Below are 22,225 nucleotides of genomic sequence, written 5' to 3'. Positions count from 1 at the left end.
TCTGGGACCATAGGAGGAGGACCTGGAATGAATGCTGAAGCGGTGTGGAAGGTAGTATAGCGCCCGTACTACTGAAAACACCGGATCAGTGCGCAGTCCAAGTAAGAATCCTTATGGTACTAGGGAACAAGTAGGGTTTTGTTATCGAGTGCGAGTACTCGAGCGAGTCTCTGATATTTTTATGTCATATTTCAGAGACATCATGGTTGGGACACGTCACAGACCAGAGATCAGCAGCGTGAGTGACGAGGAGCTTCGTCAGATGATCCACGATGAGGTAGCTGTGGCTATCTGAGCAGAGATACCAGAGATGTTTGGGTCTATTAAGACCACGTTGATTGAGACATTCAATGAGCGGTACGCCGCGGTTACTGAGGCTGCAGCCGCTGCAGCTACGGCAGCTGTTGCTGCTGCTAGACCTCAGGAGGGGTGACTCGTTGCTGTTCCGGGAATTCAGCAACACGAAGCCACCAGAGTTTGATGGGACACAGGACCCGATTGCTACGATGAGATGGATTTCTGATATTGAGGGATGCTTCTACACCTGTTCGTGTCCGGAGCATCTGAGGGTACGGTTCGCTCTGAACCAGCTCCGCTTGGGAGCGAAGGATTGGTGGAAGTTTGTGACGACAAACTTCACTCTTGCAGAGATCTCAGAGGTGACCTGGGAGAGGTTCACCACCATGTTCAGAGACGAGTATGTTCCCCCGGTGGAGAGGGAACGGTTGGCACAGGAGTTCTTGTCCCTCAAACAGGGGACGGAGTCCGTGACTGTGATTACACGGATGTTCCACGAGAGGGCGTTGTTTTGCCCTGAGCACGTGTCGTCTGAGCAGGCACGCATGAGTCGGTATTTGAGCATTCTGAGGAGGGACATTCGGGAGTTCGTGGCGAACTCAACTTACCGGACATTTGCTGAGCTCCAGGCAAATGCCTGGAAGAGGGAGATTGAGCTAGAGACTCAAGCCAGGGAGGAGACCGAGTCTCAGAGGAGGGACAGGCAACCGGTACAGGTACAACCGGCAGCCAAGCGGGCTAAGCCTGCTGATACGAGATCTGGAGGCCAGAAGGGCCGCACTTGTGGGAAGTGCGGCAAGGGACATGATGGAGTGTGTCGAGCGGGTGCTTGCTACAAATGTGGTAAGGAGGGGCATATAGCCAAGGACTGCCCCAAGGGATTTATGGTTTGCTTTCATTGCATCCAAACGGGTCACCGGAGGGCCGAGTGCCGACAACTGTCACAGGGATCAGTGCAGGGATCTACCCCTGCTACTGCACGAGCTACTGAGGGTCGGCCAGTGAAGGCTGAGGCACCGAAGGCTCGCGGGAGAGCCTTCCAGTTGACAGCAGAGGAGGTCCGCGCATCGCCCGATGTCGTGGCTGGTATGTATTCTTTCATTTGTTTATGCTGAGTTGAGATATTGTGCTTATATTATGATATGCGTAGGTACTTTTCTTGTGAGTTCTGTACCTGCTGTGGTGTTATTTGACTTGGGTGCGAGTCGATCATTTGTGTCGTTAGCGTTTAGTCAGCACATCAGTATTCGACGAGAGGCGTTGAGTCGACCTCTACGAGTTTCCATAGCTGACGAGCGAGCGGTGTATGCTACTGAAGTGATTCGAGGATGTGTACTCGAGATCTTCGGTGTTGAGTTCCCGATAGATCTGGTCCCGATTGCGATGGGGGATGTTTCCGTTATAGTAGGCATGGATTGGTTGAGCCGATTTGGGGCGTTTATAGACTGCGAGCGGCAAATGGTGACGATACGAGACCCTAGTGGGGGAGTGTTGACTGTATATGGCGAGGGTACCCGATGTGGGTCAGCATTTTGTTCGGCTGCCAGACCGAGACAGAGTTTACAGCAGGGCTGCAGCGGGTTTGTAGCTTATGTGATGGATACACGAGTGGCCGCAGAGAGGCCGAGTTCGGTTGATGATGTTCCTATAGTGCGTGAGTTCTCGGATGTTTTTCCTGAGGAGTTTCCGGGTGTGCCTCCCGAGAGGCAGGTGGAGTTCCGCATCAATTTGGTTCTGGGGGCAGCGCCTATCGCCAAGGCGCCTTATCGCCTTGCGCCGCCAGAGATGCAGGAGTTATCCTCACAGCTTCAGGAGCTGCTGGGGAAGGGGTTTATTCAACCGAGTAGCTCGTCGTGGGGAGCGCCGATCCTTTTTGTTAAGAAAAAGGATGGTTCACACCGGATGTGCATTGATTACCGGGAGTTGAACAAGTTGACGGTCAAGAACCGTTACCCCTTACCAAGGATCGATGATCTGTTCGATCAGTTACAGGGAGCGTCTTGGTTCTCCAAGATAGATTTGAGGTCTGGATATCATCAGATGAGAGTGCGGGATGAGGATATCCAGAAGACGGCGTTCAGGACTCGTTATGGGCATTACGAGTTCGTGGTGATGCCTTTTGGGCTCACCAATGCACCGACATCGTTCATGGATCTCATGAACAGGGTGTGCAGGCCGATGTTGGATCGATCGGTGATCGTGTTCATCGACGATATTCTGGTGTATTCGAGATCCCGAGAGCAGCATGAGGAGCATTTGAGGGAGATCCTTGGGGTTTTGAGATCGTTGAGGCTTTACGCCAAATTCCCCAAGTGTGATTTCTGGTTACGAGAGGTTCAGTTCTTGGGGCATCTCGTTAATCAGAATGGGATATTGGTCGATCCGGTCAAGATTGAGGCGGTGATGAGTTGGGAGGTGTCGAGATCCCCCACCGAGATCAGGAGTTTTCTGGGGTTGGCTGGCTACTATCGGAGATTTATCAAGGATTTCTCCAAGATTTCCGTGCTACTCACCAGGTTGACCCGGAAGGGCGTTGCTTTTACGTGGGGTCCAGAGCAGCAGACCTCGTTTGAGACTCTTCTCCAGAAGCTGTGCGAAGCCCCGGTGTTAGCCCTTCCAGAGGGAATGGAGGATTTCGTGGTGTATTGTGACACATCGATATCGGGGTTGGGTGCGGTGCTTATGCAGAGAGGGCACGTGATAGCGTACGCATCGAGGCAGCTGAAGCCTCACGAGGTGAGGTATCCCACCCACGATTTGGAGTTCGGGGCCGTGGTGTTCGCCCTCAAGATATGGCGTCATTATTTATATGGGGTTCGATGTATCATATACACAGACCACAGGAGTTTGAAGTACTTGATGGATCAGCCCAACCTGAACATGCGCCAGAGGAGATGGTTGGATGTGGTAAAGGATTATGACTGCGAGATCCTGTACTACCCGGGCAAGGCTAACGTTGTAGCCGATGCCCTGATCCGAAGGGCGGAGAGTGCTCTGATACGAGATATTTGTATGAGGATGACGGTGATGACTCCGGTGTTGGATACCATCCGAGAGGCCCAGGCAGAGGCTGTGAGACCGGAGCACCGCAAGAGAGAGCGGGTGATTGGGCAGGTATCTGAGCTTATTACCGATAGCCGAGGGCTTATGACCTTTCAGGGTCGGATTTGGGTGCCGTTTGTTGGCGGGGCACGTACCATCCTGATGGAGGAGGCGCACAGATCGAGATTCTCGATCCATCCCAGGGCCACTAAGATGTATTTGGATCTGAAAAGAGATTATTGGTGGCCCTGTATGAAGAGGGATGTTGCGTGGTTTGTTGAGAGGTGCTTGACCTGTCGCAGGGTTAAGGCCAAGCACCAGCGTCCACATGGAAAGTTGGAGCCACTTGAGGTTCCCCAGTGGAAGTGGGAACAGATTTCTATGGATTTCATCACCAAATTGCCGCGGACCGCGAGGGGTATCGATGCAATCTAGGTGGTCGTTGACTGGTTGACAAAGAGCGCTCACTTCCTTGCTATCAGTGAGAGCTCTTCCGCAGAGAGACTGGCAGAGATGTATGTGAGAGAGGTGGTATCGCGGCATGGAGTACCAATCTCGATTGTGTCAGATCGAGATGTACGTTTCACTTCCAGATTCTGGAAGAAATTCCATGAGGAGTTGGGTACGAGGTTGCATTTCAGCACCGCTTACCACCCACAGACGGACGGACAGAGTGAGCGGACGATTCAGACGCTCGAGGACATGCTTTGAGCATGTGTGTTGGACTTCAGAGGAAGTTGGGATACGTACTTACCATTGGCTGAGTTTTCCTATAACAACAGCCACCATTCGAGTATTGGTATGCCTCCCTTCGAGTTGTTGTATGGGAGGAGGTGTCGGACTCCCATCTGCTGGGGAGAGGTAGGGCAGCGAGTGATGGGTAGCACTGAGATAGTGCTCAAGACGACTGAGCAGATACAGCAGGTCAGACAAAGGTTGCTGACAGCTCAGAGTCGCTAGAAAAGTTATGCGGATAGGCGACGATCCGAGCTCGAGTTTCAGGTTGGTGACTTCATACTCCTGAAGGTATCTCCTTGGAAAGGAGTGATCCGATTCAGGAAGAGGGGCAAGTTGGGGCCCCGGTACATTGGTCCTTTCAGGGTGACCGCGAGGGTGGGCACGGTAGCGTATCGTTTAGAGCTACCTACGGAGTTGAGCCATTTACATGATACCTTCCACGTGTCTCAGTTGAGGAAGTGTATAGCCGACGAGTCGGCGGTAGTGCCACTAGAGGTTATTCAGGTGGATGCGAGCCTGAATTATGTTGAGAGGCCGATCGCGATCCTGGATCGGAAGATCAAGGTTCTGAGGAACAAGGAGGTGCCCCTGGTTCAGGTCCATGGCAACATCGGAGAGGGTCCGAGCTGACTTGGGAGCCGGAGTTGGAGATGCGGGAGCAGCATCCAGAGTTAGTTGCAGAGCGAGACTTCGAGGGCGAAGTCTGATTTTAGTGGGGGAGAACTGTAACATCCGGAATTCCAGGTATCATATTTTAATTATTTAGTTTATGTCAAGAAGAGGGACTCGACGAGTTGACGCCTAGACTCGTCGAGTAGGATCGCGCTTGCTGACTGGATTGAATGAATGGACTCGACGAGTCGGCAAGTTGACTCGACGAGTCCGCGCTGTGGACAGAAACCCTAAATCCTCGGGCCTATGCCCTATTTAAGGGATCTTATAGCCCTCATTTGCGGCCACCTTCACCCTTGAGAGCACCAGAGAACCTGAGAGCTTTGTGAGTGAGAAAAGAAGCCATTTTCATCATTTCTAGTGTGATTTTGCAAGAAAGAAGGAAGGAGGGCAAACTAGGCAGATTGAGGAGCTCAGATCTACTACCATTTGATCAGAAGAGGCTGCTAGAGGTATCAATCTATTCTCATTCTCGTGTATATGGTGATCTACTTGAATTTAGGGTTTTCTTATGCCTTCTTTAGCTTAGATTCGAAGCATATGAGGTCCCAAGGTGGAATTCTTCTTAGATCTGGACCTTAAGAGGTCCTGAGAGTCCTAACTATCCTGCTTTATGCTATTCCTTTGGAGATATGAACCTAGGTTGCCATTTTAGAATCTATTTCACCAAAAGAAGCCCTATGAGTGTTGCATGAGTGTAAAGGTTGGACCTTTATGTGATTATTGTGTATTGGAAGGTCAGATCTATAGGTTAGAGAAGCAGATCTGACCTCATAAGGTCTTTTGAGTGTTGCCATGGAGGGAACTCGCCGAGTCCATAAGGGGACTCGACGAGTCGAGTCGGGTTGCCCCGCGTTTTGTGACCAGTGGTAATCCGTCGAGTGAAAGGTTAACTCGACGAGTCGAGTGAGGATTTATGAGGATTAAGAGGACACGCATGGACTCGCCGAGTCACACGAGTGCACTCGACGAGTTTGGTCAAAGTTTGACCGTTGACTAGAGTTGACTTCAGTTGACCTTAGGGTTTTGGTCAAGCTGGTTATGGAGAGGTCGGGGAGGGGTAGAATGGTCTTCTACCCATTCTTTAGAAATGAGGACAAGAGAAACTACTGATTAGAGGTGTTATTATGTTGATAGGAGGAGGCTAGGTCGGTTTATCGAGCACGAGAGGTTATCCGACATCGTACGAGGTGAGTCTTCTCACTATACTTTACCTAGAGTGGTAATTATGTGTGACCGGAAGGTTTTTTGTGTTATGATGAGTATGTGATGTATGTTGTTATATGATATGTATGTGCTATGTTATGTTATGAGTATTATGGACCGGAAGGTCAACGGTGTATGGGCCGGAAGGTCAAGATGATACGGACCGGAAGGTCATAGAAGTGGGACTGGAAGGTCTATTAGGGTTATGGGACGGAAGTAACCTGAGACACACAGACTGGAAGGTCTTGTAGAGCTATAGCCTTGAGTTGCGTATGTGCGTATGTGGTATTTTGGGGAACTCACTAACCATTTATGCTTACCTTTTATGTGATATGTGTTTCAGGTACCAGCGAGGATCGCGGGAAGGCGCCGGCATGATCTGTACATATTGATGGAGTTTTATGTATTTGAGATCTTGGGATTGTTTTATTTGGAGGACATGTGTTACATTGGATTTTGATACTTATTATGAATGAAATTATGTTTTAAAAATGAAAATAATTGTGTTGGAAATTTACGTTGTTACAGAACAACTATATCAGAAACTATCTTGCTTCAACAGACTATGATGGCATAGTCAAGGTATAATTTAGTAAATTTACACAATTCTTTTATAAAATTAGAGCATATGTTAATAAATAAATAAATAAAGATATGGGACGATGGAACTGGTGAAGCAGTTTCTCATCATATGGAGCATGAAAGGCGGACATGGTCTGTTGACTTTTCTCGAGTAGATCCTATGAAGTTAGCCAGTGGAAGTGATGACTGTACCGTGAAATTATGGAGCATTAATGAGGTATACCCCTTTTTACCCTTTTAACCTTTTAGTTAATTATATATATTTATATATATAAATGATTGTGGTTTTTGATATATATGTAGAAGAAGAGCTTGACCACAATCACAAGTGCAGCAAATGTGTATTCTGTCTAATTTTCGCCTTACTCCAGTCAGTTGTTGTATTTTGGGTCTGCTGATTATAGAACTTACTGTTATGATCTGTGGAATATTTCCAAACCTTTGTGTACTTTGACTGGCCATGACAGAGCTGTTAGTTTTGTGAAATTTATGGATCCTGGAACCCTAATTTCCGCATCAACAGACAACACGTTGAAGCTTTAGGACCTCAATAAAGCCGCCAATTCTGGTTGTTTATCAACCACAACCACTAGTTGCACCTTAACCTTTAAAGGCCATACTAATAAGAAGGTATGTACATTTACATTTACTACATTCTCTTAATGATAATATTCTTCTGATTAATTTTCTCATTTCTTTTTGATTTTGTGTCTACTCAGAATTTTGTTGGTTTGTCTGTTGCTGATGGATATATTGCATGTGGTTCAGAAACTAATGAGGTATTATGCCTATGCCCCTATTTCTCTTATCATTTTGATTTTTTTTTTTGAAATTTTCAATTAATTGTGAGATGTATGTATGTACTATTTGTAGGTGTTTGCTTATTATAGATCGTTGTCTATACCTATCTCTTCCCACAAGTTTGGATCTATTGATCCTATTTCTTAAAAAGAGACTGAAAATGAAAGCAATCAGTTTGTTTCAAGCGTCTGTTGGAGACAAAAATCAGAAATGGTGGTTGCTGCAAATTCCAGTGGATGACTCAAACTCTTGCAGATGGTCTAAGTCTAACAGAGCCGAGCTTCTTAAAAATCGATTTTGACTTTTTTTTCAAAGCTATAATGTATTAATTTTGACTTACTTTAGTAGTGGTAGTAGCTTGTACATCTAAAAATCCTAAGTTTGACTTTCACTTCACCTCTTTTACTGCATGTATACTATACATAGTGTTATTGATTTACCATATTGCCCCTTCCTCATCTATACTCACACTACTCTAGACTCTAGTTATCTTAGTTCCACCTGCTAAACATCAATCATGTCAAAGCGCAAGAGTTAAATAGGACACTGATGATGTGGCATTGCATTCAACACTATTGAGATTTGAATCTTACTAACAACACTCTTTAACCCAAATTAAGAAGATATTGACATGAAATCAGATTTGAATCGTTCTAACTTTTAAATCTTTTTGACATAATAGCTGAATTACCCTTGGAGTTCCTGATGGAACAACTCCAGTGACATGTCGTGTATGCATATATGACAGCTCAGCAGATAATAAAGTTGGTGTAGGATCATTGATGAATAACTCTTCTGCCCCTTTGCTTCCTAATGGTAGTCTCTACATGGAAGAAGTCCATGTTAAGGTAAGGGCATTTTAGTCATTTGTCTTATAGTAAGTTTAAGTTAGTAACTTGTTTTTATTTAGCTAGGTGAAGAATTATGGTTTACAGTAGGTGGACAGCATATCCCTTTTGGTGCTTCCCCACAATACATTTGGACTGAATTAGGTCGACCAGATGGAATTCATCAAAAACAGGTTTCTATTTTTAATAATTTACAAGAATAGTCCCTGAGTTTTATGATTGGTGATTGTTACCGTCTTTGGCGGTTTTGTAGAAGATGGAGTCTTGAAATGTTATAACCTTTGACCAACAATCAAATGTCTTAAATTCCTTAATTATTGCAATTTTAACATAACACTGGAAGTAATCTTCTTGTCAATGATGTTATGCATATAGACCACAAGAAGAAAGGATACAAGATTGGGTTCAACTTCACAGTCTGCGATAGCTGGCAACCCTCTGTCATACCCAAAAAGACGCTCGTCTAAGACTGTAACGATCCAATTTTCAAAAGAAAATTTTCATTTTTAATTAACCAAAACACTTTCCATAAACCATAAAATCTCAAATACAATTGTTTTCAAATTCATAACATTAACAATATTATTTCGAATCATCAGAGTGTCCCATAAAAACGTCTGAGAGAGAGTGCACGCCGCGCCATCAGACCTTGCCCTTGCCCTTAGGCTCAGATGTACCTAAAAAAATCCACAAACTGTAAGCTAATGCTTAGTGAGTCCCCCAGAGCATACCCCACACAATCCACATAATCACATAATCATATTAGCTATAAAAGCTACATAAATCACATAAGCCATGCATACAAACATATAAGGAATCCATGGAAACCCTCCAGGGTCTTACACCTAGTGCCACTGGAACCCCCAAGTGGTCTTAACTACCTACCATGGGAACCCCCACATGGTCTTCCTGCCATGGGAACACCCACATCGTCTTCACTAACTGCCATGGGAACCCCGACATGGTCTTCACTACCAAGGAATTATCATACAAACAAAACATGCAAATATACTAGGATGCCCTGGAAACCCTCCAAGGTCTTACACCAAATGCCATGGGAACCCCCACATGGTCTCAGTCTACTGCCTCGGGTACCCCCCTGGGGTCTTCCATGCACATGTCATACAAACATAACGCATAATCAATCGATAATCCACATATCATAAAATGGACCGACCTTGGTGCCTTAGACCCATTGGTATGGTGAGAAGACTCACCTCTCGAATGTTGAACTGACAAGCCAAGATCAGATAAATCCCACACACTGCTCCAACTCAACTGCCTATATTCATCATCTGATTAACTTGTCACAATCCCAAAATACCATAATTATCCTCAAAGTCAACACTGGTCAACCCTGGTCAAAATCAAGGTCAACAGTCAAGGTCAACAGTCCATGTTGACCTCAACTCGTCGAGTGCATCCAGCAACTCATCGAGTTCTTTCCGAGTCCATTCCACTGAATCCCGAGTTAACTTGCCGAGTCAACTAAGTGACTCGTCGAGTTCATCAAATGTCTAGAAGACCAAAAGTTCATGCGGACCAAAACTCTAATCCTTCACTGCACTCATTCAGAATCTCGAAAACGGGTAAACCCTACCTGGCTCGTCGAGTCGACTAAGGGACTCGACGAGTTCCTTCAGTCCTTTTTGTATTCAGTCCTTTCTAGTGAGACCCAAGGTCCCAAACTTAATATCCAACTTCTCCTAGTGTAGTTACCACGTAAAGTTGCAAACTTTACGTGCATGCAAGGCCTCACAAGGCTAAAACACCAAAACTAAGGTTCCTACAAGGTTTTAGTGCATGGAAAGGGCCTAAGCTGGATAAAGTGAGCAACTTTATGTAATGGAAGACCTAGAGATGTCCAGATCTGGAACCATATCATTGTGACAAGTCCAAATCCGAATGTGACATCCTTTTGGCACCAAAAGTGACCATTTACTCCCAAGAAAAGAGATCTAAGCAACTAGAGGTCAAGATAGTGACTTTATACCTCAAGATGGTTGCCAATACAGAGTAGATGTCGGATCTACTGCTTCTCTCCTTGCTCCTTCTTCTTGAAGCTCCAAAATCCTTCACAACCACACCAAAATCACTCTCAAAAGCTCTCTTTCTCTCTCTCAAGAAGGTTCAAGGCTTAAACTAGGGTTTCTCTGGCTGTAGGAACGATGGAAGAGGCTGCAAATGAGCCATAAGTTCTTTAAATAGGGTACAAATCCCTAAAAATTAGGGTTTCTCTTTACAGTGCCTAGGGCTGTAAACGAACTGAACGTTCGGCGAACCGTTCATGAACTGTTCGGCGGGAAGTTCGTTTATGTTCGTTTATTTAATAAATGAACGAACATGAACAAAAATTACCGTTCGTTTAGTTAAATGAACGAACATGAACAATGGTATCGTCCGTTCATTTATGTTCGTGAACGTTCGTTTATGTTCGTTCGTTTAAGTTTATTTATATTCATTTATATTCAAAAATTTTTATTATATTGCTATATTATATGTTCGTTTATGTTCATATATGTTCATATATGTTCAATTGTGTTTTTTTTATCTTTGTTCGTTTATGTTTGTTCGTTTATGTTCGTTTAGCATGTTCACGAACATAAAAGAACGAATATGAACAAAGTAATTTGTTAAACGAACGAACACGAACAAGAAAATATTGTTCGTTTATCCATTCGTGTTCGTTTGTTGTTCAGCTAACTTAAACGAACGAACATGAACAAGACCTTGTTCGTGTTCGTTTGGTTCGTTTACAGCCCTAACAGTGCCTACTCATCGAGTCGGGACTTACGACTCGTCGATTAGATCTGAAGTCCTGCATCCTCATAATAACTTCTACTCGACGAGTTGGAGCTCCCCCACTCGCCGAGTGCAAGCACAAAACCCTAAAACTTAGCTAATTTAAATAATACCTAGAACAGGTTTTACAAATCTCCCCCACTTGAACTAGACTTCGTCATCAAAGTCTACTGACGCGAACAAGTCCGGATTGTGCTCTCGCATCTCGTCCTCCGGCTCCCATGTCCATTCGCATCCCCTTCGGTGCTGCCATTGCACCTTTACTAGCTTCACTTCATTGTTCCGAAGGACCTTGGTCTTCCTATCTAGAATCACAACAGGACACCTTGCCCACCCGGGCCGTAATCCTGAACGGTCCAATATATCGGGGCCCCAACTTGCCCCTCTTCCGAAATCTAATTACTCCCTTCCATGGCGACACTTTTAGTAACACAAAGTCCCCCACCAGGAACTCAAGGTCCGACCGCCGCCGGTCAGCATAACTTTTCTGACGGCTCTGTGCGACTCGCAGCCGGTCGCGCACGTGCTGAATCAGCCCGGTAGTCTTGAGTACTACCTCAGTGCTCCCCATGACCCGGTGTTCAACCTCACACCAACAAACCGGGGTCCTACATCTCTGGCCATACAACATCTCAAACAAAGGTCGATCGATACTGGCATGGTAACTATTGTTATATGAAAACTCTGCCAATGGGAGGTATGTATCCCAACTACCTCTAAAATCCAACATGCATGCCCGAAGCATATCCTCGAGTGTTTGCATCGTCCTCTCTCTCTGGCCGTATGTATGGGGGTGGTATGTCGTACCAAAATGCAACTAAGTACCCAGTTCCTCGTGGAACTTCTTCTAGAATCTGGATGTGAATCGAACATCCCGGTCAGAGACTACTGACACTAGAACCCCGTGTCTGACCACCACCTCTAACACATAAATACCCGCCAATTTCTCAGCGGATATGCTCTCAGAGATCGGAATAAAGTGGGCACTCTTTGTCAGCCTATCTACAATCACCCATATGGCATTCACACCCCTCGCTGTCCTCGGTAACTTTATGATGAAGTCTATAGTGATCTCTTCCCACTTCCACATGGGAATGGGTAGCGGCTGAACCTTGCCATGCGCTCGCTGATGTTCGGACTTGACCTTTTTGCAGGTCAAGCAACGCTCCACGAACCAAGTGATCTCCCGCTTCATGCACGGCCACCAATAGCTCAGTCTCAAATCTCTATACATTTTCGTAGCCCCTGGATGTATAGAGAACTTGGACTTGTGTACCTCCTCCAATATCTTCTGTCTCACTCCTCCAGTCACCGGTACCCACACCCGACCACACTGTGTTAGAAGACCTCGACTATCCCAAACAAACAAGGGATACTGACCCCGAATCCGCTCTATCTTCCAATTCTCTTTCTTCACACCCTCGACCTGAGCCTCCTTGATCATATCTAACAATGGAGAGATCACCGTCATCCTCAAACAAACGTTCCCAATCAGGGAACCCACCGCCTTGCGGCTCAAAGCATCGGCCACCACGTTGTCCTTCCCTGGGTGGTATAAAATCTCACAATCATAATCTTGCAGCACATCCAACCACCTCCTATGTCGCATGTTAATGTTCTGCTGATCCATCAGATACTTTAAACTCTTACGATCAGTGTAAATAGTGCACCGCACTCCATACAAGTAGTGCCTCCAAATCTTGAGGGCAAACACCACTGCCCCCAATTCCAGATCGTGAGTGGGGTAATTCGCCTCATGAGGCTTCAAATGCCTCGAGGCGTAAGATATCACATGCCCCCTCTGCATCAATACCGCACCTAACCCTGAGATCGATGTGTTGGGTTATGAGCATTCTAACACTTCTAAGTGTACATGCAACCCTAAATACCTTGGATCTATGTTTTCTCTATTATACATACAATTATGAACATCCAAGGTATTATCCTAATCTAGCATACAAAATAATAAATATAACAAGATAGAATACATACCTCTTTGATGTAGAATGTCTTCATGAAGCTTGAGTGCCTAGTGCCCCAAGTGTGACACCTCAAATGGTTCACACAACACCAAATACACTTGGAATAACTTGAGAGAAACTTGAACACTCCTTAAAATCGTCTAGCCCTCACTCTCACACATTAGTGCGCGATTTCTTGAGCCATGGGATTCTTTTATATGGTGGCTATTAGGGTTACACCATGTAACTCATAACTTTACCCATTCCTTATGCTCCATGCATTTTAACCTCCATGGAGTATCCATGGATCACCCCATGGACTTAGTCCAACATAAGGAATCTTGGATCACAAGCCCACATATAAAAGAATGAATGATTTACACAATCAACCCATATATTTAATTAGTCTCCTTTTGATCACTTAATTAATTCCAAATTAATTCTTGATCAATACTAATTAAATAACCTTATTAATATATTAGAACTTATAATATATTAACCAACCTTAAGTGTTATTTCTCTCATTATAGTCTATCCAAATGCATGATGCCATGCAACCCAAATGGACCATGTCGGGTCGGGTCAAGTCTTACCAATTATAGTTATGGACTTAGACATTAATCCAACAGTCTCCCACTTGGATAAGTCTAAAACTATTATTGCGTATGACTTCAGGAACCGATCAGCAATCGTAGCTCTCAAAAGCTTCTGTCGAACTCTGACCTTATCGACGAACTCTGACCTTTGTCAATGACTTGTCCATTAGATAAGGGATCATATATTCCTCCATTCTAGATATCATATGGACTGAGACATGGATTATCAATCATTCTCTCTGTCCATTTGTTGTTTCCCGATTTCCGATTCATGATGACTGACTGATTGAACAAATCAAATCAGTCCTGGCTTGGCCAAGCACTCACATGTATCATCTTTAAATCATCGAGGGGCCCACAGATATCGCTTTTATCCCGAAGGTAAAAGGAATGGATAAACTTCGACTCATATGGCTTGTTCTACTACTTGTTGAATCATACACAAAGGCACATTTTATAACATCGAGTTACCGAATGCGTTTTCGTGCAATCAATGTACAACCAACTCATAGTAACAACTCATATCTCTAGGTTTGAAGAATATAAGATATTATCGTCTCATGATCACTCGTGATAAAACCCATGAAGTGATTCAAATGAGCACGAGTTGAATCCAATACTCAGAACTTATGAGCACTCATGAGTGTTGTAGCACCACTTTGTCCACCAACTTGGACCTCTACAAACCAACCCATGACAGTCTTGATTCATATCTACTTCCAACATATGACCGACTGTGGATGGTTTGAATAACTTAATCATTCAGGAAGAGCGACTTAGTTATTCTGGAATCAAAACATGCAAAGTGAAACACAAGAATAAATGAATCAAATATGGTATCAAACCCTATGAATATAAATAAACACTTTTATTTATCACCATACTGATTACTCATTATTCATTGTTTCGGTTTTATCAACTTTATACTTGAATTTAAAACAATAGTTGTCCCATGCTCCAAGCATGTACACTATGTTTTCTAAACACTAGTCATGCCATACACCAAGTATGCATACTATGTTTGTCTATGATCTTTACTTTGTAAAATAGATCAATCGAACATCACTCCAATGATCCTCTTTTCACAGTCCCAAATCCTTACTGTAAATGCAAGAATTCCAAATTCATGCCATTTACTGAAATCTGTTAGATTCTAAACTTATATGCATTGATCCTCTTAATGATTATGCACGAAGTCAGAAAGACTTGACAACAATCATTACAGAGCATTCCAAAGGATATCAGCTCCTTGGAAACATCCTTCTTTCATTAAGTTTCCTAATCTTACACAGATTGAATAATTTCTAACTTTGAAACATTTCCATATTCCATTTTGACTATCACTTCTGAACAAGAGTTGCCTCCTTACAGATTATGTCAATATGGTCCTTCCAGAATTAACATTATACTTCCAACTGTCCTTGAGCAACCAATCTTTGGTAAATCTTAGATTGTCCTCGACAATTGCTTAATCATTTTAGTCATATCCAATTCTAGACCTTTTCCCTTCATAATGCCCCAAGCATTTGGAAAATTTTAGAAAGGATGAATATAGCACATGTAATCGATCCTATATCCGAAGCATATGGGACACGATTCATGATGTCTCACATAAAGACTAAACCAGTCTTTTGCTATAATATTTCCATTTCAATTTGCCAAGTTCTCAAAATTCAGATTATGAAAAGGGATGCCGTAATCATAATCGAAATTTAGAACGCAAATAATGGACCCATATATAGAATTTCCTTATGTTGAGCCATTCCAACATGAAATTCATATATATATATATATATATATATATATATATATATATATATATATATATATATATATATATATATATATATATATATATATATATATCCTTGATTAAATACGATTAAAATCTCAATCTAAGCTTTTAGAATTGAAATGAAGTATAATTTCCTCTCCCTTAATTATAGCAAAACAACTTTTTCAACCCCTGCAACCTCACGAATTGAAACTTTTGTTTTCTATAATTAACATTGCTAACTTGCAACCTTTGACATAATTATCATGCTCCCACTAACATGATGATTATTAGCATAACACTTATGCTCCCACTAGCTTTGACATGTACTCAGAAATCAGCTGACTTTCTTACCAAAGTTCAGATTTCTGATACTAGATTGTTTTGACAAACATAGTATGCATACTTGGGCCTCACTCTCACACATTAGTGCACGATTTCTTGAGCCATGGGATTCTTTTATATGGTGGCTATTAGGGTTACACCATGTAACTCATAACTTTACCCATTCCTTATGCTCCATGGATTTTAACCTCCATGGAGTATCCATGGGTCACCCCATGGACTTAGTCCAACATAAGGAATCTTGGATCACAAGCCCACATATATAAGAATGAATGATTTACACAATCAACCCATATATTTAATTAGTCTCCTTTTGATCACTTAATTAATTCCAAATTAATTCTTGATCAATACTAATTAAATAACCTTATTAATATATTAGAACTTATAATATATTAACCAACCTTAAGTGTTATTTCTCTCATTATAGTCTATCCAAATGCATGATGCCATGCAACCCAAATGGACCATGCCGGGTCGGGTCAAGTCTTACCAATTATAGTTATGGACTTAGACATTAATCCAACACGATGCATCACAGTACATTACCAATTCGTCAAACCCTTCAGGTAGTACTAGAATCAGAGCCTTACATAACCTCTGACTTAGAGACTCAAAAGCCAACTGCTGATACGTGCCCCATCTAAATGTCACATTCTTCTTGGTCAAGCGGTTCAAAGGTACAAAAATCTTGGAGAAATCTTGAATGAATCTCCAATAATAGCCAACTAAACCCAAGAAACTATGGATCTCGGATGCATTCTTCGGTACTTCCCACCGCATCACTGCCTCAACCTTGGTTGGATCAACCGAAATACCCTCCTGGTTGATGATGTGCCCAAAAAACTGCACCTCTCGCAGCCAGAAATCATGCTTTGAGAACTTGGCATACAACCTTTCCATTCTCAATGTCTCCAATACCTCCCTCAGATGCTGCTCCTTGGTCTTAGAATAGACCAGGATATCATCAATAAAAAACTATCACCGACTGATCCAGCATCGGCCTACACACTCTGTTCATAAGATCCATGAACGCTGCTGGGGCATTGATGAGCCCAAATGGCATCACCACAAACTCATAGTGCCTGTACCGAGTCCTGAAAGTTATCTTCGGTATATCCTCATCCCGAATCCTCATCTGATGGTACCCCAACCGTAGATCAATCTTGGAAAACCAAGATGTACCCTGCAGCTGATCAAATAATCATCGATCCTCGGTAATGGATAACGGTTGTTCACCATTAGTTTGTTCAGCTCTCGATAATCAATGCACATCCTATGGGACCCGTCCTTCTTTTTCACGAACAGGATTGGAGCTCCCCACGGGGAACTGCTCGGACAGATAAACCCTCGGTCTAGCAACTCCTGAAGCTGCGTAGATAGCTCCTGCATCTCAGGCGGAGCTAGCCGGTACGGTGCCTTTGCTATCGGAGCGGCACCCGTCATTAAATCGATGCGAAACTCCACCTGCCTCTCCGGAGGCACCCCGGGTAACTCCTCAGGAAAGACATCCCGAAACTCCTGTACCACAGGTACACGACCCAAGTTCATCGTGGTCTCAACCCTCGTATCCGAGATATATGCCAGAAATCCCGTATAACCCTACTACAGAAATCTCCTAGCCCTCGCAGCTAAACAGAGGGTTGGCCCCTGTGAGGCTCTCTCTCCCTGAATAACCAGTTCTCCCCCACTTGGGGTTCGAACCCTCACCAACTGGCGCTCACAATCGATCATGGCCCCATTGGCCTCCAACCAGTCCATCCCGACAATCACCTTTAGCCCTCGCAACGATATCGGGACTAGATCAACACAAAACCTCTCCCTAAGCACATTTAGGACATAGTCCCGATACACCCTCGCAGCACTCACAGTGCGGTCGTCCGCAATCTCAACCTCAAGCGGGGAATCCAGAGTCCCCGGCGCATCCCGAAACTTTTTGCTAAGAGCAAGAGATACAAATGATCGGGTAGCCCCCGAATCCAATAGAACGTGAGACGACATACCATTGACCGAAAAGGTCCCTATACATAAGCACAATATACACATACACAATGCAATAAATCTAGAACAGGGAGATATGTTGGGTATTAGATGTTGCGTCATTGGGCTTATAATATTTAGTACAATATGTACATGGTTTTGGGCCTGTCCAGCCGTCTCATTTATTAGGGTTTATGTATTTATAGTGCATGCACGCACCATAGGAGGTGATTGTTGTTTTTATCTTTGGATATCTTTTGTAAACCCTAATCACGCCTCTACAGTAGAAGTTTATATCGAGCTCTTTTGAGGCTATGAAATTTGAATCATTAAGCATACTTTGATTCATTGTCGTGTTCTTCTTTGCTTTATGTTTTTGAATCTTATCGATCATTAAGGATTTTATCCTAACAATTGGTATCAGAGCAGGAGACTGTGTAATCTATTCGCATCTCTTCTGTTAAAAGAAGCTACTAGGGTTTCCGTTAATATTGAATTTTGCTTAGTCGTCATCTCTGTGTTCTTGAGGCTGTGATCTCAATATTACCCTAAATTTTTATACGTCTGATTCTTAAACAGGTTACAAAGATCTTGTCAAAATGTCGCACGACGATTCTCAGATCAATTCCATCAGCAATATTGGGTCAACAATAAGGATTCCCATTCTTTTTCCCAGCGAATATGAAGTCTGGGCACTTCACTTTGAAGATTATGTTCTCGGGTTAGAAGATAATGGTTATTTGATCTGGCAAGCTATCACTATTGGAGCTTTTGTTCACTCTGGAACAAGAATGGAGATTAAAACTCAAACTGATCTCAATCGACTTCTTCTTGGTGTCAAGGAAGTTCCTCAAGATGAGAGAGAAAAACTGCAGAGCAACATAAAAGCAATGAGAATCATCATATTCGCATTGCAGGCTGATACATTTTGTCTTGTTAGTTCTTGTGACACAGCCAAAGCCATATGGGACAGGCTTAAAGAGCTTTACTCAACAGATGTAGATCTGGAGCATTCTACTCAAACGCTATTGCTCTATGAATTCGGTGCTTTTACGCAAAAGACTGAAGAAAATCTTAGTCAAACATTTAATCGCTACAATCATCTTTTGAGTAGGATGACAAAACATGGAATTGGACGTGAAATCATCAAGCAGAAGGTAAAGTTTATGAATGGGTTAAGGTCTGAATGGATGGCGGTGGTATCAACGGTGAAAGCTCACGAGCAGTTCCGAAATTACACCTTAGCAAAGCTGGTAGGTATTCTGAAGTCACACGAAAGCAAGGTGACAAAAGAAGCGAAACTTGTGTCTAGCATGGGTACGTTGTCACTGGTTGCAAAGGGGAAGCAAATTGTTGAGGATGAAGATGAGACTAATCTTTATGAAACTGAGCTCACAAATGAAGAGTTCACTCTGATGGTATCGAATCCCAGGAGATTCGCAAAGAAGAGGTTTCCCTCCAAAAACCGAAACTGGCAGGGAAGCTACAGTTCAGAAAAAGCGAAGGAGGAGAAAGTGAATAGCTTCCAGAAGGAAGAAGAAAAGAAAGAGAAACTGCTTGCAGGTGATTCAGGCTATGACTGCAACTATTGTCATGGCAAGAATCATTTGGCTAAAGAGTGCATGCTGAGGCGATTGAATGAGAAGAAAGAGGGAGAAGAGGATGAGGCCTACTATCTTCGCAAGATTGAGGAAATCAAGCAGAAAAAGAAAGCTGATAAATCGATGCCTACCTTGATTGTGCAGGGTAATAATGATGATGATGAGTTCGGTGGAGTGGAGGTATGGTCCACTGATTCAGAAGATGAAAAGGTTAGAAGGCCTACTCACGGAAAGAGCTTTGTGGCGAATGAAGGGGATTCGCATGTGGGTGGAAAGTGCTATATGGTGACCAATGACGTATCATAAATGCAAGGGTATGCAACAGATGGAGGACAAGAAGAAGCGAATGGAAGAAAGGATGACAGCTGCTTCACTGCGAAGCCAATTCTTGTACAAATCAATGAATGTGATCAGCTGATTAATAAGGTACATTCCATTCTTGAATCTCTTAATGTTCCTGTATCTAATTATGAAATTGATTTAAACGATTTAAAATTCACCTTTTCAAGTATAAGTGAAAGTTTGAAACAAACTCGCCTAACAAACGCTAACATAACCGATCAAATCAGCAGGGTGTCATCAAAAAGTGAGGAAAGAAGGATGTGGATAGAGAAGATAGACTCTGAGCTTTCTAGTTCTAGGGACGAGTCCATTTATTTACAATGAGACAATTTAAAGATTTTAAAACAACGTAAAATTTTTTGTTTGATTGCTAAGAGGCTTTACTTTAATATCACTCAATTGCATTTGGATTGTGAAATTGGTAAGAAAATTCATAAAATGATCTTGCCATTTTTGGAACTAAAGGAAGATGAAATTGATGCTGATTGTTATCAATGTGAATCCATCGTCTCATCGGACGAAACCTTAGAGGCTTATAAAATTGGACTTGACAAAATTGACTCATATATTCAGTCCAAACACCACAAGGACATGCTGAGACAGTTACTCAATGAAAATGATAGGTTAAAGATCGAAATGGAAACTGTACAGAAATTTGATTCATTGAGTTCGAAATTGAGTTCAGAAAATAAATTAAATGTTGAAAATGTTTCTGAATTCGATGAGGACAGTGAAATGAGTGAAATATATGTAGAAGATGAGGTTGACTGCTCGCAGTTCCTTAAAAACGAACCTGAAAAAGCGAAGGCTCTTATTTCATAAAATTCGGTTGAATTCGCACGTCTTTATCAAAATAATCCAAAGTTTCTAAAGGAAGTTGCGACTATCTTTCCAAAGGTCCAAACGACACCTAACCAAGTTTTTGCAGTTAATGGAGTATCTAAAGATCAAACTGTTGAATTAACATCCTTAGTCGAAACTGATAATGTTGATGGGTGTGATGAGCACTTCTGGTCCACCCCGATTAACAATGCAGATGAAACAGTAGGCCCATCTGAGAAGACCTCTTGGAGAGTTAAAGGGGGGTATGTAGCTGAACCTTTAAACAAGGTTAATACCACCTATAAAAAAGGAAGTTCAAGTGGAACCAAAGATAATCTCACTGATAACTCCTCAATTCAAGAAAACACTCATGTGCCAAAAACAAGGGCAAAAGCAAATGTTCACATATCTGCTGAACAGTTCGCATCACAAAAACGTCAACGAAACGCAAGATACAACAAAAATCTGCAGGAACAAAAGCAGTTTTGGAAGTCAAGAAATCCAAACTACGTTAACCATGAAAAGCGTTTCAATCCTCAAACGAACGTTTGATCAAATGCTAATTCTAAAAGCCAAAAATTCTCTTCAAACGCAAATCCAAAAGGCTTCTCATCTCGTAAGTGTCACATCCCTCAGGATCCAAGACATACAATTCATCATAGATCCTCTATCTCTAAACCATCCTATCCATCAAAGCATAACTCATCTCCCAAAACCCCCTTCGTTTCTAAATCTGGAGTTTCGCACTCTTCCACCTCCTCGCGACACGATAAAGGGAAGGTGAAGATTGTTTCAGAGTCCCACATTAAAAACAAACAAAAACAAAAACAAACGAGCTTGAAAGAAGCGAACCAAAAAGATAACCGTATCAAGGTTTTCACAATAAAAAAGAAAGACCAAACCACCTTAATAAAACGAACTTTTATGGTTGATCTCTCTATTGCTTATCCTGTTGTTGTAAAAGGCTCACAAGGACCTAAACACCTTTGGGTTCCTAAATCTGCTTAATTTTTGCAGATTATACGTGACGAGCAGTTTGACACTGAATGGTATATCGACAGTGGCTGTTCGCGTCACATGACAGGAAGAAGAGAGGAGTTGAGAGAATACAGGGAACTGAAGAATGGGGGTCTCGTGAAGTTTGGTAACAATGCTCTTAATGAAATCAAAGGATATGGCATGATAACGAATGGCGAATTCTCAATTCGCAAAGTGGCATATGTTGAAGGACTGCAACACAACTTAATAAGTGTTTCGCAGTTGGTGGTTGGTACTGGGTTAAAGGTCTCGTTTGACGATGAAGGATCTGAAATTATTGAAAAGAAGTCGAAAACAATACTGCTTAAATCAAAACGCAAAGGCGAGATGTATCCATTGAATATCAATCCGATACGAAGGAAGCCTTCTATCTGTCTACTCACTAAAGTTGCTTTAGACGATAGTTGGTTGTGGCATAGGAGACTTTCGCACATCAACTTCAAAGATATCAACAAGCTAGTTCTTGGTGATCATGTGCGAGGTCTTCCTCTCTTGAAATATGACAAGGATCATCTCTACGCCGCTTGTGAAATGGGGAAGCAAAGGAGGAAAAGTCATCCAACTATAGTGAACACAAAGGTTCTTGAGCCACTCGAACTGTTTCACATCGATCTTTGTGGTCCATCTGCAATGGAAAGTATCGGCGGTAACAAATATATTCTAGTTATTGTAGATGATTTTTCTCATTTCACTTAGGTGTTCTTTCTTAAGCATAAATCTGAAGCAACTCCTAAGCTCCAAGACTTTATCAATCAAATTGAGTTACAACTGCGAAAGG

At 42.7% G+C, this 22,225-nt stretch overlaps 1 pseudogene; it reads left to right on the top strand.

Moving 5' to 3' along the window:
• LOC145111226 (protein SPA1-RELATED 2-like) overlaps positions 1 to 7,602 on the top strand; it is a 71,424-nt pseudogene extending 63,822 nt beyond the window's left edge.
• The last annotated feature ends 14,623 nt before the right edge of the window (positions 7,603 to 22,225 follow it).

Source organism: Lactuca virosa, chromosome 5, assembly GCF_052849685.1.
Source record: "Lactuca virosa cultivar CGN04683 chromosome 5, Lactuca_virosa_CGN04683_v6, whole genome shotgun sequence".
Classification (NCBI taxonomy): Eukaryota; Viridiplantae; Streptophyta; class Magnoliopsida; order Asterales; family Asteraceae; genus Lactuca; species Lactuca virosa.
This window is presented reverse-complemented; position numbering and strand designations above follow the sequence as displayed.